Raw genomic sequence first — 18,690 nt, 5'->3', positions numbered from 1 at the left:
GGTAAATGTTATTCCAGTTGGTTTGGGGAACAGATGTGATCATATCATAGCAAGAGTGTCCGCTATTTAACTTAGCTTCCATTAAAATTACAACTTAAATTGATCTTGTGACGTGTATGGAAAACTTGTGTAGCCTCGGTGAAATTTTATTCTAACTGGTTTTAGGAAAAGATTTCGACGTGTAAAGCGAATGTATCGGCTAGCTTATTCAGCTTCCTCCAGACACTACAACTTAAAATGCGATTTATTCATAACAGTAGATCTTTACCTTGACATGACCCCCGAAAGTGTCTCTTTTATAACGTTCACATAACAAAGCTGCTTTAGGATCACCATTATCGTAACATTTTGGTTGTAGTTCGCCTTCTATTTTAATATTCCTTGTTAATAAAGCAACTTCTGCTCTTTCATCGACGCCATGAGTGATCTTACCATAATGGGGATACTGGAAAGCGCCTATAAACACATTCATGATTATCAAACAAACAAATGACTCAATGATGCGTTATGAAAGATTTAGATAAAAGCTGATTTTTCTTGATATATAAAAAGTAAGAATAAATTAATGTAAAATGAATATAGTTAAAATTTTATTCTGTGCGAAGTTATAATTGTTTGAAGTTTCCACAAAATATAATATACATAGTCTCGATTGTCAAGTACGTTTGCTATAATAAAAGACAATGTCTTGATTATCCATTTTATCATTAAATCATTAAATGGCGCAGGTGTTTCTAATCCATCCAAAATTTCGACCTTCCGATGGCCCAGAGAGTTGAATATGTGCTTGTCATGAGAATAAATGTCTACATAATAATTTAAATATATAACATTTGAAGCCAAAACAAAAACCGCCATAAAAGGCAAATTTATCTCTTGATGGTGTCTTTAAGAATTTTAGATGCTGCAAAACAAATTATTCTTGACTCACTTCAACGTATTGGATCATTTGTTATATAGAAATGTATTGCGTTATATTGAACAGTTTGGTCGCATTGATTGTCTAATAGAAATGCTAAACCATATTATTATTATAATAACTTTTGAGTTATATTCAATATAAGAGTGAACATACCGTCTAATTTAATTTGATTATTTGAACAATCTGGACAAACTAATATCTTAAACTGCTCCACTTGTCTCCAGTCAAAATCTGTTGATGTCACAATAATTTCATCGCCTGAAATCAAACATATAATAAGAAACCATTAGGCTCTTTAACTGCATTGGCAAATGTGAAATTTAGTGTGCGGTGTATCAATAATTAAAAAAATCACCTATAATGGTTTATTCTATAGACGTGTATGTTTTAAAGGACAATATTGGTGCCAGTCATTATCACATATGTGATAGAGCTGGTTAAACACATTCCAAATATAATTTTAACACAGAGACCATTGCTACGATAGCTGAGTAATACAGGTTTCCTGAATCGGAAGTGACGAACGCCAAAGGAAAACACGAGTCATCTCTCTATATCATCTCTCTATATAACTGACTGATGTGATGAGTGATAACGGATATACCGGCGAATTTCTGCTCACTAATAATTCCTTCGAAGACCAAAAGTTGTCGTCTTAGATTGTGAGAGGATATCTGACAATTCATAAAAGGAATTGACTGCCACTAGATAAGTGAACGCGAAAGAAAAACAGAAAAAGTCCGTGCATTACCATGTTTTTATAAGGTATAGAATGAATGTAAACAAGAGAATGTACGGACTATTTCTATTTTTGTCGTGTTCTCTTATCTAATGACATTCAATTACTTTAAAATCGGATAAAAATTGTGACCTCTATAGGGTCCACAACCTTGATATACCATATTTTTACGCTATTTGAGAACGAACGGCGGCCATTTTGTCTGTCAATTTTGGGTTGATTTTCACGAAATTCGAATTCAGTCGTCCGTAGGGTGTAACAGTGATATAATAATACAGTTTTTTAAATCGGATAAAAATTATGACCTCTATAGGGTCCACAAGCTAAAAACGCGATTTTTCGTACAATCAGGGGCAATAATTCAGGAAGTTACGGTCCGATATGCGCGAATATCGAAAGGAACCGTTGTCTTTGGGTTATAAACTTACATTTCAAGTTTCAACAAAATCGGATAAAAATTGTGACCTCTATAGGGTCCACAAGCTAAAAACGTGATTTTTCGTACAAACAGGGGCCATAATCCATGAATTTTCGATCCGATACATGCCATTATCGAAAGCAGTCGAGATCGTTTGGAGATAAACCTATATTTCAAGTTTCGTCAAAATCGGATAAGAATTGTGAACTCTAGAGTGTCCACAAACAAATTGTGGACGGACGGACGTCCGGACGGACAGGGGCGACGGCATAATACGTTTACATGAAAATGTGGGCGTATAAAAAAAAACATTTATACTGCCAACGGAAGTGTAAACTGACAATATCAAAATCCAATGGTATAATGAATAAATAATGACAAGTTAAATGTCGATGGAAATTGAGAATGTATTTATTATATGACAATAAGCGCAAACTAGAAATTCAAAACTACGAGTCCCTGATATAGTCATACGTTCAAAATTATTATGTTATGTTGATGACACTTAAAACTCATTAATATCTGGTTCTCATATCGATATCGTTCAATCTGATGTAGAGAAGGCCAAGAAGTTGCAGTCACGAATATTTAAGTTCTGTTAAAATCTACTATAGTATTACCTGGGTTCCAAGAAGATACATCATCTCGAACAGTTATTATTGGTTGAGAAACTTCAGTCGTCAGAACCTCAAAATCTACTTGGTTAATGTCAGGAACTGTGTTTTTGGCCTTAACTTGACTTCTAGTTCTAAATTCTAAAGCCTTTCCCTGGTGAACAAATTTTTGTATCGATGTTCTTGTAACATTCACATAAAATGGAGCATCGATATATTCTTCGGAAGTTGACGTAGCATCGCCTTTAAAAAAAAATAAAATTTGATTGTGAATCAACTTTGATAACAAAAGACGTTCATTCCGAGGACAAAACTTATTTAAGAAATCACAGTTATATCCCAGTTATTAAATCTGGTTAATATTGTGTGTTAAAGGCGCCCACCCTCATATAATTATACGAAGCTTTGTGATGCGTTTTCAAAAAATACCAACGTCTGTTGACCAAGGGTTGGAAGGTGACAGAGCAACATGCCTAGCAATCAACATGTCTCCACTTAAAGCTATCCGCTATACCCACCAGACGAGCGCAATATGAACTTCCCGCTATACTTTCTATTTTCGTTGTTTTCTAGTGGAGAAATGGAATTTTACCGTATATTCCCGTGTTTCAATTACTTATTAAATTATAAAAAAATGAATTATATTAATATATCATATTAAACTACGCCCAAAAAGAATATTTATAGAGCGGAGGTAATTAAATAACCATGTACAAAGAACACGTTTGTAGTGTATTATTGTACCTTTCGTAGTTATATACATTGTATTGACATTATGATACTTTGCACAGTTATAAACATTCGTATTATATTTACATAGTTATAAACATTTGTATTGTATTGACATTATGATACTTTCCACAGTTATAAACATGCGTATTATATTTACATAGTTGTAAACATTTGTATTGATAATAGTTATAAACATTTGTATTGTATTACCATTATGATACTTTCCACAGTTATAAACATTCGTATTATTTAAATTATAATTATAAACATTTGTATTGACATAATTATAAACATTTGTATTGTATTGACATAGTTAAAAACATTTCCATTATATTAGCATCATGATACCTTTCATTGTTATAAACGCGTATGCTTCTTTTCCATCGATGTTTCGTATTTGACTTGTGGTAGCGGCTAATCCACCAAGTTGCTCTATACTAGAATATACATCTTCCCAGTTCCTTCCTGGTACTTTAGTAACACCAAGATCACCATATACAGCAATAGCAACAATTAGTCCTGCATCAAGACCTGTTGATAATAAAATACAACAAACATAAAAATATGAATATCTGTGATATACAATAAAATCAGTATGCTATGACGCTCTTATATCAAATTCCAACTGTCAAGTATTCTTTTACGTGCACGTTAATTTGTACACGGCACCTCGGGTTTCCGTACAATCCGAACGACTAGTTAGCTGTTCTTGTCATGCAGGCTCTCCTTCCTGAATAACTGAGACAGGGAAATCACAGAGGAAAATCCTAGGAACTTTCGATATAAATATTAGAGTTTTGTGCCTCAACGAGATCTTGTTCATTATGCAAAATAATCCGTCACCACGCCCCTGGTAATAAATATAAGTAAGACCTACTCTCAACATAATCCTTGAAATCTGTTTCAACCCCAGATTTACCACTGTCAGAAAGTGGATACACATTGAAATCATTTAATGAACCATCAATATTCCAAACAGTTACGTGAAGGCCAAAGGCACTCGATTTCGCATATCTTTGTTCCTGAAAATGGTTAAATTGGAATATCATAAAATAAAAAAAAATCTGTTTGAAATTTGAAACAAAATGTGGTGCATCAGGAATCCAGTTAATGCATCAGAAGATCGATTTTTATTATCATTTATTACAATCTGGTTATATAAGTATTCATTGAAAATTGTTATATTGTAAAGGTTGCTTAAGGTGAAATTAATCGTTCGTCACACCTCCACGCTGTAAACAACTCCACAAGTTAGAGATGCAGCCGGAACACTTTGAATCAACTTCGTCCATGCTTTCTTCTTTGCTCCGTGAATTTCCAAAGTCGCACCTGCAGTAACACCAATAAATTTCCTTCCAAATCCAGCAACACTGTGAGGACTGTTTGCTTTTCCTGAAATAGACAATATAACATCAACGTTAAAACTGAAAAAATAAATGTTTGCGATATCACTACCATTAAAGACAATGTTAAACCACCAGTAACTAGACCAAGGGCCATAATCCAGGAAGTTACGTTTGTATATGTGTGATTATCAAAGGGAACAAAGACTTTTATGATAAAAATATATAATTAAAGTTATATCCAAATCGGATAAAAACTGTGGCCTCTAGAGAGTCCACAACCTTGATATACCATATTTTTACATTATTTGCGTACAAGGGGCGGCCATTATGTCCGTCAGTTTTTGTCTGATTTTCACAAAATTCGACCTCAACCATCATTAGTGTATAACTGTGATATATTCACACATTTTTTTTTAAATCGGATAAAAATTGTGACCTCTACAGGGCCCACAAGCTAAAAGTGCGATTTTTCGTACAATCAGGTGTCATAATATGCACGAATATCGAAAACAACCAAGATCTTTGGGTTCTAAACATGCATTTCAAGTTTCATCAAAATCAGATGAAAATTTTGACCTCTAGAGTGCCCACAAGCTAAAAACGTGGGTTTTCGTACAATCAGGGGTCATAATCCATGAAGTTATGGTCCGATACATGCCAATATATAATGGAACCGAATTGTGAACGGAAAAACAGGGTCGACGGCATAATACGTCCAAATGAAAATGTGGGCGTATAAAAATAAAATGAAATGAAGTTTAACGTTCTACTCCGACTGGGTTAATGAAGATGGAAATTTTTATATTAAATTCCAATGGATCTTTTACGTGCACACCAATGCTTACACGGACACCGCGCTTTTTCGTCCTATCCGAACGACTATACGTTGTCCCTTACCAGGCCCTCTGTTCCGCCGACGCGGGGATCGAACAAGTATCGGGGCTTACATTGTTGTTACAAAATGAAATGAAACAGGGCGGGTGTAACGTCCTACTTTTCTGCACCAAGCGATCAGATTAAGAAGTTTAAATGCCACGGAGGTGACATGCTGGAAATCATGCAGGGACAGCGGTGTTTCGGTCGTCTCTTTGTCGAAATCCACCTCTGATGTAACGGGCACAAAAACGTGTACACATGCCCTCGTTCTTTAGTCCCATTCCAACAACTACACGGCGTTAATATTGAAAATTGTAAAGACGATGTGCAATATTAGTTTTTTGTTGTTTTTCATTTTTAAATTGTGTTTTGTTTTAAGTGGATTATATAAAACTATTCTTACTGAATTTGTACATTATTATAATAAATAAAAATTTGAAGTAAATATATTTAAAACTAAAATTGTTATTTTTAGAACAAGAGAAATCACAAATCATGACTTTCATTTAAAGAACGAAATGTTAGAAATAATCGATGAATGCAAATACCTTAGAATGAATTGTTCCAAAAGGTTGTAACATAGTATATAATGAAAGTGTTTTAAAAGCAATGTATCTTTTAAATTCTAGAATATTCAATCTTGATTAATCTATTGATTGCCCATTAAAATCGTTTGATCAGACTATAATAATAATTTTACTATTCCGATGTGACATTTGGGAAAATGCTATCTGATATTGATTCTGTACATAATAAATTTCTACAACAAATTCTTAATTAGTCCATTGATTTATTTGGACCATTTTCTTTATCAGTATTGTTTTATTAAATACAGGATGATTACGTTTTGGTGAAGACTTTAAACTTAAAGATGTGAAACTGTTAAATTTTTATTGAAAATACCCTGAATGAATATGTTTGTAGTTATATTTGGCATTCAAGCGGTGTTGCAACTGTTACTAGTTTTTAAGGATAAGTTCTCCGAAAATTAATTTTGGCACCCTAGTATTCATTGGTCTAGCAAATCAATTACTTATAGAACCATATAAGAATATTCAACCGTACCTTATTTAAATTTACAAAAGAAATGAAATGGGATTGAACGTCCTAGTATTCTGAAAGAAATTTGCCCGGGCAGCGGCACTATGCTCGCCAATGTGTACATGGGACCTCGCTTTTTCGACAACTAGACAAGGCGAAACCACGTGGAAAAATCCCGATGAACATTCTCGGCCAATGCAAGGATCGAACACGCGACCTACAGGCTAGAGAATCAGCGTCTTACCCATTTAGCCACAGTGGCTCACCAGTTCACAAAAGAAATATAAAATAAGTTTTACTAAATATAAAGATTGTACAGTGATAAACATCAATATTTATTTAATTGTAAACATTTTATCATATATAGACATATATAACTCCTGTTACCAGAATATTATCATTGCAAACCCAAAATTTAAAGTTTCTAATCTATGATTTATGTAAAAAAAACTTTACTTAATCATGTTTGTAAATTGATATATGTAATTATGGATTTATTCCTTGGGCTTAATAAACACCTCACCCCCGGCAATATTTTGTCATATTTGGTTAAATGTGTTTTGTTAACTCATGTCATGTACATGACCAGAGATTTGCAAATAAATTTCAGGTAAATTAAGTTTCGTAACTTTGCCTCGTTTATGAAATACGGACCCTGTTATTCAAACAGTAATATCTCGACCGCTCCCGTTTCCATTTTATCATTTAAGGAATAACAAAATGTAGTTACAATAATTATGATATTTAATCAACTGAATTTTCAAAATTATCTTACCTGTCAAGAAGATATGGGCATCTTTTGTGAACGGGCAATCATTTGAACCGATATGAAACTCCCCATTAACCAAAATATAGCTAACTGTTAACTTGGTGCCATTCACATTTCCCCAAATCAATGCGGCATCACTGGAGATTACAATAGTGGCTAAATCTGGAGGAGTAACATCTAGTAAAACCTTCTTTCCAGATATTACAACCTTACTGTTAATACCAGGAACAGTTCCACCCCATGTATTTACATCACTCCAGGATTCAAGGCCAGCCTCCTCCCATGGGCAGAGAGCTGCCACGCATTCCAGTACACTAACGACGACCACAGACCACAGCATCGTTTAAGAAGCTAATATACTTCAACTGATAAATCCAATGCCTTTATAGACAACTGCAGGTGTTGTTGATTCGGGTGACTCAGTTTAAAGGGACAATGTTGCTGTCCACAGAGTTTACATAATATGTGATAGAATAGGTAAAATCATTCCTGGCCAAGAAAGTTCATCCAGATTTTCCGGCGTGGTTCTCCCTTGTCAGTGATGCAGGACGGAGGGGCTGACAAGGAAAGCTGTCTAGTCGTTCGGAGGGGACGAAAAACAGAGGTCCCGTGTACACATTGGCGTGCACGTAAAAGATCCCTTGGCAGTTGGAATTCGATATAAGAGTAGGCGGTAGTGCCGCTGTCCGGGCAAAATTTCCCTCATAGCACACTGTATGGCGTATGCCCGTCTTCATTAGCCCAGGTTAGGAGCAGAACAGTAGGACGTTAAACTCCATTTCATTTCATTTCATTTAAAATCATTCCAATAATGACTTCAAATATGATAGTTAATGTAACTACAATTTGTTATTCCTTACATGATAAAATGGAAACGGGAACGGTCGAGATATTACTGTTTGAATAACAGGGTCCATATTTCATAAACGAGGCAAAGTTACGAAACTTAAATTACCTGAAATTTATTTGCAAATCTCTGGACATGTACATCACATGGCTTAACAAAACACGTTATTTGTTGATAAAGGCCACGGTTGTAGTTTACTAATTGTTGTCGGGTGAAGTGAAATGTTCGATGTGGATGTGGTGCATGTGCCTTACAATAATCGCTGGCAAAAGTCATAACAATCTGATTAAAACACAGATCCTATTTCGTTTCGTTTTTTACAGTTCAAAATTTTGTATTACTTGTTTTTACTACACTAGGATCTGAAAGAGTTGTTATATAATCTGCGTTCTCGATGATTTGAGGGATTAGCCAATGAAACTGTCTGTTACGGTGCGTTTTGGGGGGTAAGGTGCACGGAACTTTCGGTAAAGCACTAAAAACGCCAACGCTGATTGATTAATCAATGTCTGCCGTCATAAGGTCAAAAGCCGCTCGAATGACACCTGACGTGACCATCCATTACAACTGGTCAGATCTTCATGCAGTTTTGGCCATCTAAAGTATAAAAAAACGAAACGAAATATAGATCTGTATTTTAATCAGACTGAAGTCATTATTATGGTTTACAGGAATGATGTCACGGACAAAACAACCTATTGGGGATGGGGGGACAATGACCTTTAGGTTGTTGAATACTAAATAATATTTGGCAAAAGATCCCGCCGAAGTTCACTCGCTTTAAATGTATTATTACGGTACATTATGTAAAATACATATAATATGTTTATATCATTTAATAATATAATCCACTGAGTTTTTACTGGCAGTTTTAATAACTGTATTAATAAAACGTAAAAAGTACATCATGTGAAATACATATATATTTATATCATTTAATATCATTCACTGGGTTTTTACTGGCAGTTTTAATAACTGTATTAATAACTGTATTAATAAAACGTAAAAAGTAATGATTCACTTATATTTATAATATATATATATATATATTAAATTCTGATTTATTTATTTCATTTAATGTGTTTTTGTACGTAATTAAGAGAACCCACCTGGCATACTGGATTTAGATACACGTCAGCAATAAACTATGCTCCCTAACAGTTAATGCAGTTTTATACCTGTGAACATCTTTATAATTGACATACATATTATCTGTATAGCAGATGACTTATCATTGACTTCTAATTTAATCAGCGTTAACCTAAAATCTGCAGATACCATTTTGAATAAATTAAATCAAACATGGATCATGATTAACTACTTAGTGATTAGAACACTATAATTGCAGAATTTCAGACATAATTGCACACCAAAAAAACGTTCAAATGCTCTAGAAAGTCCCCCAATATGGAAAGTATTATACCCTGGCCAAAACCGTCCAAGCCCATTTTGTTCAGTGCGTTTTGTCTGGTACAGAAAAGACCTTCAAAAATAGGAGTTTGCCTCGAACCTCAAACCTTTAAAACCAATTTATAACCCCAACCTTAAGAGTTTAGGCACCAGATGGTGGTTAAATAAGGATATGAATGATTATTTTCACATTTCCAAAATCGGTGGACGATAAGATTGTCATTTCAAGCGACCGGACAGGGAAGTAATAGAATGTATTAATATTAATATATTATATCAAATGATATATCTATCCGATAACATACCGAATGATTTGTATCTTGTAGTCTCAAATAACCGATCAATAGTAATATCCTTTTTATCTGTTTCATCATTTATCTCAGATATGCCTGGCTAATTTTACCTTTTTTTACTAAACGATTATTGCAATACCGTCAACCGACACGGGCTGGGGTTTTCCGAGGAGTTAAGACACTAAAGTATCTTCAAATGCATTATAATGAACGATTAAAGCGATAACATACTGTCACTCATATTTGAGTAGAAATATACATCTCACAAAAGGTGGCCGAATGGTTATCATAAGATCTGTCATTAGTCAACTGGCGTGGTTTCGATTCCCCGGTTGTACGTGACAAGGAGTAGGGTCACCTGTCGGGTTCCTCCCACTGCTAAAGAAACCTACGCGCAAGTGAATTAATGAAATAAATTGAACCATATGTTAGTCCCGAAATGACCTAGTTTGTGTCGAGTGGACGTTAAACCCCATTGTTCTCTCCTTCTCCCAAAGAAAGTGCAGTGTATTTTCCGTTCCATAACATCTGATCCCGGGAACGACTGCTTCATCTCCACGGCCGTCAACGTTGTTTATTAATAAATACATTAAATATATTCTCTTCCGACTAGTCTACCTAGTACAATGTATCACATCTTATCAAGATGGCGGAATTGGTGGGTCAGTAACATGTTTTATCAACAAAAACTAGATGTAACTGGTTTGGATTGATAGTAAACCACTTTTACTATTATATATTACACGTTTACAATTTGGTTTAGTTACAAAGATTTTAGCAAATATTTAGGCCCTGCATACGAGCAGTGTCGGATTAAAGGACAATATTGGTGTCAGTCATGTGATAGAACTGGTTAAACACATTCCAAATATAATTTTAACACAGAGGTCATTGCTACGATAGATGAGTAATACAGGTGTCATGAATCGAAAGTGACGAACGCCAAAGGAAAACACGAGTTATCCCTCTATATAACTGACAGAAGAGACGAGTGAAAACAGATACACGGCCGTATTTCTACTCACTAATAGTTCCTTCGAAGACCAAAAGCACTATCTTAAATCACTGAATCCTTAGCGAGAGAGAGAGAGAGAGAGAGAGAGAGAGAGAGAGAAATGGGTTTAACCGTCACTCGTACAAAAACCTACAACGGTGGACAGGCGACCCTCGTCCTTGTAACGTAGAACCGGGGAATCGAAACACGGCAGATGACTCACTGGTAGACCGTATGATACAGCTCGCACGTGCTAACCATTCCACCATCCAACCCCGACCGAATCCTTAGCATTGTATGTCAAATAACTAATTGTTCTGTACACTTCAGTCAAATTAATTATGGGATGAGATTTAGTTCGTTTAAATGCTATTATATTACATAAGCATATACAATTATAATATTCGAATCAAAATATAAATAAAATAATAACAATACAATTAAGAATCGTGGCCTGTAGGCAACTCACAGAGACACAAAGAAAAAATGGGTGTGGCTCTGCCCCTGGGGTTGGGCAATCACCAAAAAACAACTGGGGGCATCCTTAGGGAAAATGAATAGGTATGCAAAGTTTCAAAAGGAAATGTTAAGAATTGCGGCCTGTAGGCGACACAAAAGCACACAAATTTTGAACGTGGCTCTGTCCCAGGGGTTCGGGCATGCACCAAAAATAATAGAGGTCAGCCTACTTTTTTATAAGTATAAAAAAGTTTTCAAGATGATCGATTAAGCATTGTAGGCTGTAAGTGACATACAGACACACACAAAGAAAATGGGCGTGGCTCTGTCCCCGGGGGCTTGGCATTCGCCACAAACAATAGGAATGTTCCTTTAGGATAGAAGGACTAAGTATGCACAGTTTCAAGGTAATACGTTAAGAAATGCGGTCTGTAGATGACAAACAATGAATACAAGAAATGGACGTGGCTCTGTCACTGGGGGTCGGGCATGCACCAAACACAATAGGGATCATCCTTAGGGTATAAGGAATTCATATGAAATTCTTTTAAGACGATCGATTAAGAATTGTGGCCTGTAGGCAACAACACAGACACACAAAAAAATGGGCGTGGCTCTGCCCCTAGGGGTTGGGCATGCACCCCAAACCATAGGGATGTTCCTTAGGGTACAGAAAATAAGTATGCAAAGTTTCGAGATGATGCGTTAAGAAATGCGGCCTATAGACGACAAATAAACAAATACAAGAAATGGGCGTGGCTCTGCCCCTGGGTATCGGGCATGCACCAAAAACAATAGGGATCATCCTTAGGGTATAAGGAATAAGTTTGTAATGATTCTAGATGATAACTTAAGAATTGTGGCCTGTAGGCGACACACAGACACACAAAAAGAAAATGGGCGTGGCTCTGCCCCTGGGGGCTATTCATGCACCCCAAACGATAGGGATGTTCCTTCGGGTACAAAGAATAAGTATGCAAAGTTTCAATATGATACGTTAAGAAATGCGGTCTGTAGATGACAAACAAAGAAATACAAAAAATGGGCGTGGCTCTGCCTCTGGGGTTCGGGCATGCACCAAAAACAATAGGGATCATCCTTAGGGTATAAGGAATAGGAATGTAAAGTTTGAAGATGATCACTTAAGCATTGTGGCCTGTAGGCGACACACAGACATACATACACGCACACACAAACATGTTTATGGTGTAAACCGAGGACTTTGACTGGATGCTTCTAATCGAGGTCTTGATAAATATTGCATGTAACTAAAAAACACAGTTATGTCTGAACTCTAGTACATCAAACGATTTGAAAAATATATAAATAATACAATTGAGGAAGTTATGGCCCGATATGAGCGAATATCGACAGGAACCGAGATTTGGGGGTTATAAACATACATTTCATGTTTAAACCAAATCGGATAAAAATTGTGTCCTCTACAGTGTTCACAAGCTAAAGACGTGACTTTTCCTACATTCAGGGGCCATAGTCTATGAAGTTACGGTCCGATACATGCCAATATCGAAAGGAACCGGGATCTTGGGGTGTTAAACCTATATTTCATTCACGGACAATTGTGGACATGAAAATGTGGGCGTATAAAAATTGATGTATGGTACAATATCGCGATAATGTAATCAGCCGAGGACGCATATTATGTTTCAATACCGACACATGGGGACTTGATGAACGCCAACAACCTAGTACATACACACCTACATCCGAGGACGTTACAAGTGTATATCAATAATATAAATTGAGTGGGAATAACATTATATCCGCGAACAGACCCCCTTTGAGCACATTAGCAGCCCATTGAAAATATAATTTTGTATTGATTCAGCCACTTAAACTTCTAATTTTTAAACCAATTGTGAAAAAACTTTATAGGGTATTAAGTAGGCCCTATTTATATTACTTATTAGTTTCTCGTCACAAATCTATATTATGATACTGCTTGTGAACTATACATATATAAGCCTCCGTATTTTCCATAAATTCACTCTCATATGCTAGTCAAAACTCGAAGTCGGAGTTTTATACATTTTATTATAAAATTGTAATAAATTGGTTTTATATGAATGAATAGAATAAAAAATAAAGTCTACAATTTAAAACAGTACAATAATATTGGAATTGGGCGCCCTACAAATCCCTGAAAGTAAAACAAGTATCACTCAGCTAAGTTTTTTCCGGGCTATACTATATACCGGGAAACAACCGAAAAATACCGGAAAACACCATGTTATACTGAATATCGGAAAACACCGGAAAAACACTCAATACACTAAATACCGGAAAAAAACCTCTAAATAGGTAACTCGGAGCCTGGTCCTCTGGAAAACACCCGAAAAACCTAACCATAACTCTAACTCCCCGCAAGCAGAGGGCAAGGCTCTGGGTAACCTATTTAGGGTGTTTCCGGTATTTAGAGTGTTTTCCTGTATTTAGTGTTTTTCCGAAGTTTTCCGGTATTCAGTATAACATGGTGTTTTCCGGTAGTTTTTCCGGTGTTTTCCGGTTGTTTTCCGATATATAGTATTGCCGCTTTTTCCCAATGCAGCTAGCAAATCCTAATATGGCTCCAAATCGCAAAACCTACTGGACCAGTTTCTTCTGCTGTATTGAAACTTTTATTATTTTTTAAATATTTCCCAAAAGAATATTATTATGTCTTTTACATATTTCAATGGAATCAAAAATAACGTGGAGGGTAAACGTTTAATTGGGTAAATATTTGTTTGTCTAGATTTCAAATTGGATAGCCACAGTGGCTCAGTGAGTAAGACGCAAGCTCGCACAGCAACGCATGGTGGTCTAGATGGGACGAAAAAACCACGCCCCGTGTATACTTTGGCGAGCACGTAAAATATACCTTGTCGTTGGAATTCAATATAAGAGTAGACTGTAGAGCCGCTGTCGGGGCAATATTTCCCTCATAGGCACTGTATGGCGTATGGGGAGCCACGGTGGCTAAGTAAGTAAGACGCTGGCTCGCTAGTCTGGAGGTCGCGGGTTCGATCCCGGTGTTGGCCGAGAAAGTTCATCGAGATTTTCCGGCGTGGTTACCCCTTGTCAGTGGTGCAGGACGGAGGGCCTGACAAGGACAGCTGTCTAGTAGTTCAGGGCGCTATTGCACTTTCGTACCTCTACCAGTTCCCGTGGTCGTAGGAACTTGAAATTATTAGAGGATGTTAAGGGGGACTAGCAATGACCACACACCAAATTTCAGCCGAATCGATCAATAACTTTTTATTTTACTGACCTTTTAATTTCTAACGAGAGAGAAGTTCATCTGTTTGACGCCATTTGCTTTGTTTACTATTTAGACTCGAATAACAAGACACTAAGACAGAAACCGACACACTGCACTAGCTGCCTATCTCTGCAGTTCATAAAAATTAATATAATTTTCGTATACTTTAATTTTTGCGCGAAGCCACCATGTTCTATAAAATACTATTTGGTGTTGATCAGTGGATTGGCCTTTAGGTGTAAATATTGCCGTGACCTTGATTTTGACCTTGAGTCTTAACTTCCCATCCATATCAGGGCCTTTGCGTTTATGATTGCCGTGGCCTTATTTCTTACTGTATTTTCAAAGTTAATGTTCGTGGTGAAAGCAGAGACGACGTCCTTCAGAAAAGATAATTGGGTCAAAGTCGTAGGTCAAGGTCATAATACAGAAAACTAAACTCAAACTTTTCAAAGTCATTTTTTGAACATTTGACCTTGACTTACGACCTTGACCCGTAACCGTTTTCGAAGGCTATCATCTTGGCTTGAATCATGGACGTTTACCTTGGTTCTGTCACACACTGCTCGGTCAGAAAAGGGTCAAACGCAGAGGGGCCGTGTCCGAAAGGAAGTCAATGGGCGTGGTCAATGTGAAAGGTCGTGGTGACCTCCACTAGTCACCGTTAACCATCCGTGACCTTGACCCTGACCTAGTGTCCGAACTTCCCATCCATCTCGGGCCCTTTGCGTTTATGCGTGCCGTGACCTTATTTCTTACTGTATTATCAAAGTTAATGTTCGAGGTGAAAGCAGAGACGGCGTCATTCAGAAAAGATAATTGGGTCAAAGTCGTAGGTCAAGGTCATGTTACAGAAAACTAAACTCAAACTAATTTTTATGAACTGCAGTGTTAGGCAGCTAGTGCAGTGTGTCGGTTTCCGTCTAAGTGTCTTGTTATTCGAGTCGGTTTCCGTCTTAGTGTCTTGTTATTCAAGTCTAATTAGTAAACAAAGCAAATGGCGTCAAACGGATGAAGTTCTCTCTCGTTAGAAATTAAAAGGTCGGTAAAATAAAAAGTTATTTATCGATTTGGCTGAAATTTGGTGTGTGGTCATTGCTAGCCCCCCTTAACATCCTATGACCACGGGAACTGGTAGAGGTACGAAAGTGCAATAGCGCCTTCAGATGGGACGAAAAACCGAGGTTCGGTTTACACGTTGCCGTGCACATAAAAGATCCCTCGGCAGTTGGAAATCGATATAAGAGTAGGTCGTAGCACCGCTGTCCGGGTAAAATTTATAGCACACTGTATGGCGTATGCCCGTCTTCATTAGCCCAGTCGGAGCTGACCAGTAGGACGTTACACCCGATTTCATTTCATTTGTATGACGTATGCCTGTCTTCACTGGCCCTGTCGATGAAGAACAGTGGAACGTTAAACACCATTTAATTGCAATTGTCGAAGGCGACAAATCGACAAAATGAAGGCGACGATTATCGAGTACATTTTGTAGACTTGTCACATGCAATTATTTCGACTTGTCGTGTCGAGAATATAGAATGGCCGCTAACTATGGAAGCGTATAGGGGTCAATAGCGCGATAAATATCGCAATATTAAGTTGGTAATATGTTAACATATTGTGATTGTTCTGATGGATTTATCTCGGAAAAGACAATTTTTGTCGAGTTGAATGAGCAACGCGCTATGTTATATGTCTCCATTTCGATTTAAATGTGCCCGTTTGCATTAAGATATTGCTATTCTGAAGCTTTGTCGACATATTCCATTTCGTCGTAATATATGTCGACATTTTCGCGAAATATTGCCATGCATTTAAAACGAAATGACGACATACAACATAGTGAGTTATTTAATTAGAGATAAAATCTTCATAACAATTACAATATGTTAACATATACTATTCCAAAAAAGTAGGGGATATTTGATTTTTAAGTGTTATTAAAGTCACCTAATGAAACTGACGAAGAAACAAATGACAAAATGAAATGAAGTTCACATTCATCGATTTATTCCAAATGATCGTTAGACTAAGTAAGGCACAGACTGACCATTATAAGGGTAAAATGATACCCGGGGTCAAACAGCAAAGTTACCACAGCATCACAACCAAGTCAGTAACGGGTAAATCCTCCTCTGTTTGCCAAACAAGCATTGATCCGACGTGGCATACTCCTAATGAGACGTCTAGGGTCATTTTGGTCCAGATTGTCCCATTCCTGTTGCAACGCAGCAGCAAGTTCTTGGACATTGGCAGGACGTTGTTGACGTTGACGTAACCTCTGTCCATGCATGTCCCAGACATGCTCGATGGGGGAGAGGTCGGGACTCAGTGCTGGCCAAGGTAATGTGGTGATGTTCTGTTGTTGGAGGTAACCTGTAACGATCCTGGCCCTGTGACATCTTGCGTTGTCATCCTGGAAGATGAAACGGCGGCCATGACGTCGTGCGAACGGCACAACATGGACTGCCAAGATGTTGTCCCGGTAGCACTGGCCTGTAACACGCCCTGCAACAACATGTAAAGCCGTTCTTCCAGCAACAGTGATGCCTCCCCACACCATAACAGAACCATCCCCAAATCGATCATGTCTGATGACGTTAACGTCGTGGAAGCGCTCGTTTCGACGACGCCACACCCTCCTACGTCTGTCCAAAAAATCAACAGTGAACCTTGACTCATCTGAAAACATCACATTGCTCCAGCGTCGATTATCCCAGTGTTGACGATCCCTACACCAACGACGTCTTGCCTGAATGTGATGATCTCTCAAACAAGGGATCACGCGAGGACGTCGGGCGCGAAGGTGACCCCTATGCAGTCGATTCCGAATCGTCTGGCCACTCACTCTCACACCAGTGTCTGTTTGAAGAGGAGCGCTGATCTGATTTGCTGTGATGACACGATTTCTCAAGGCCAAGGTATGGATAAATCGATCCTGGGCTTGAGTTGTCGCCCTTGGTCGACCTGAGCGTGGTCTGTCCTGTACAGATTGTGTATCACAGTATCTGGACCATAGCCTGCTTATGACAGACTGAGAAACATTCATCGTCCGCGCCACAACCGCCTGTGTTGTGCCGATCTGTAGCATGCCAAGGGCACGTAACCTTTCATTTTGGGTAAGCCGACGCATATCAAAATTTGTTTTCTGGTCACTAAAACAATTAAACTGATGTTTCCACCCTGGAATTCAATGCCACAATGACTGTAACATTCAAAGTCAGAGTCGTGCAAATCTTGGGTTGGACCCCCATGATGATCCCAAGCATCACCTGCATTCCATGCGGTAGCTATTGGTGCGTTTGGGCGTCACATGTAACTGGAAATGTTTCTTCTGTTAGGTTCTATAGTGACTTTTTTCGTAGTCATTTGCATATTTTAGTATTATGCCCCCAAAATCAAATATCCCCTACTTTTTTTTAATAGTATAGTTACAAACTAGATAATGTAAAGGCAATTTGCTGCAAATTTCATTCAAATTGATCAACTATGAACCGAGAACTAAGCGATTGAAATTTCCGCCTAGGCTCGATCAGCATTACTAAAGTCAGTACGATAAACAGCATAGTCTCGATTATCCATTTAATCGTGAAGGAAATTTATGCAGTAAATCGGCTCATAATCCACTAAAGATCGTAGGCTAGCGAAGCCATCTAGAGTTGATTATGGATAGGTTAATTAATGTCTCAATTTAGATAACAGTTCAGGCCTAAAGAAAGGCCTGCAATAGACATATGTAGCTTTTGCATAATGTATATTTAATATACAGTTGGCATTGTGTGAACTGATATATGATTGTATTTTTGCATTTTATCTGAAGTAATCATCCATAAGTCTTCTATTCATATTCATCGTTTTAAATGTAAGTTAAACAGACCATGTTATCTGACACCGTATGGTTAGTTTCATTATAGCGGTAAATTTACATACAATTTTAACAGTGCACTCCTCCATAAAGGTAAGTA

General features: G+C 37.3%; 1 protein-coding gene and 1 long non-coding RNA gene across 2 annotated transcripts in view; one reads left to right on the top strand and one right to left on the bottom strand.

Annotated features, from left to right (window-relative positions):
- Nucleotides 1-18,690, top strand: part of LOC130013148 (xanthine dehydrogenase/oxidase-like) — a 251,682-nt gene that overhangs the window by 193,943 nt on the left and 39,049 nt on the right. The gene's annotated exons all lie outside the window — the stretch shown is intronic.
- LOC126824533 (uncharacterized) lies at nt 298-4,404 on the bottom strand. Its single transcript, XR_007681553.1, has 5 exons — nt 4,303-4,404; nt 3,774-3,956; nt 2,700-2,936; nt 1,076-1,180; nt 298-456 (listed from the first exon to the last, which is right to left on the bottom strand). It is a non-coding gene; the product is annotated as an uncharacterized LOC126824533 (long non-coding RNA).

Source organism: Patella vulgata, chromosome 6 (genome assembly GCF_932274485.2).
Source record: "Patella vulgata chromosome 6, xgPatVulg1.2, whole genome shotgun sequence".
Classification (NCBI taxonomy): Eukaryota; Metazoa; Mollusca; class Gastropoda; family Patellidae; genus Patella; species Patella vulgata.
This window is presented reverse-complemented; position numbering and strand designations above follow the sequence as displayed.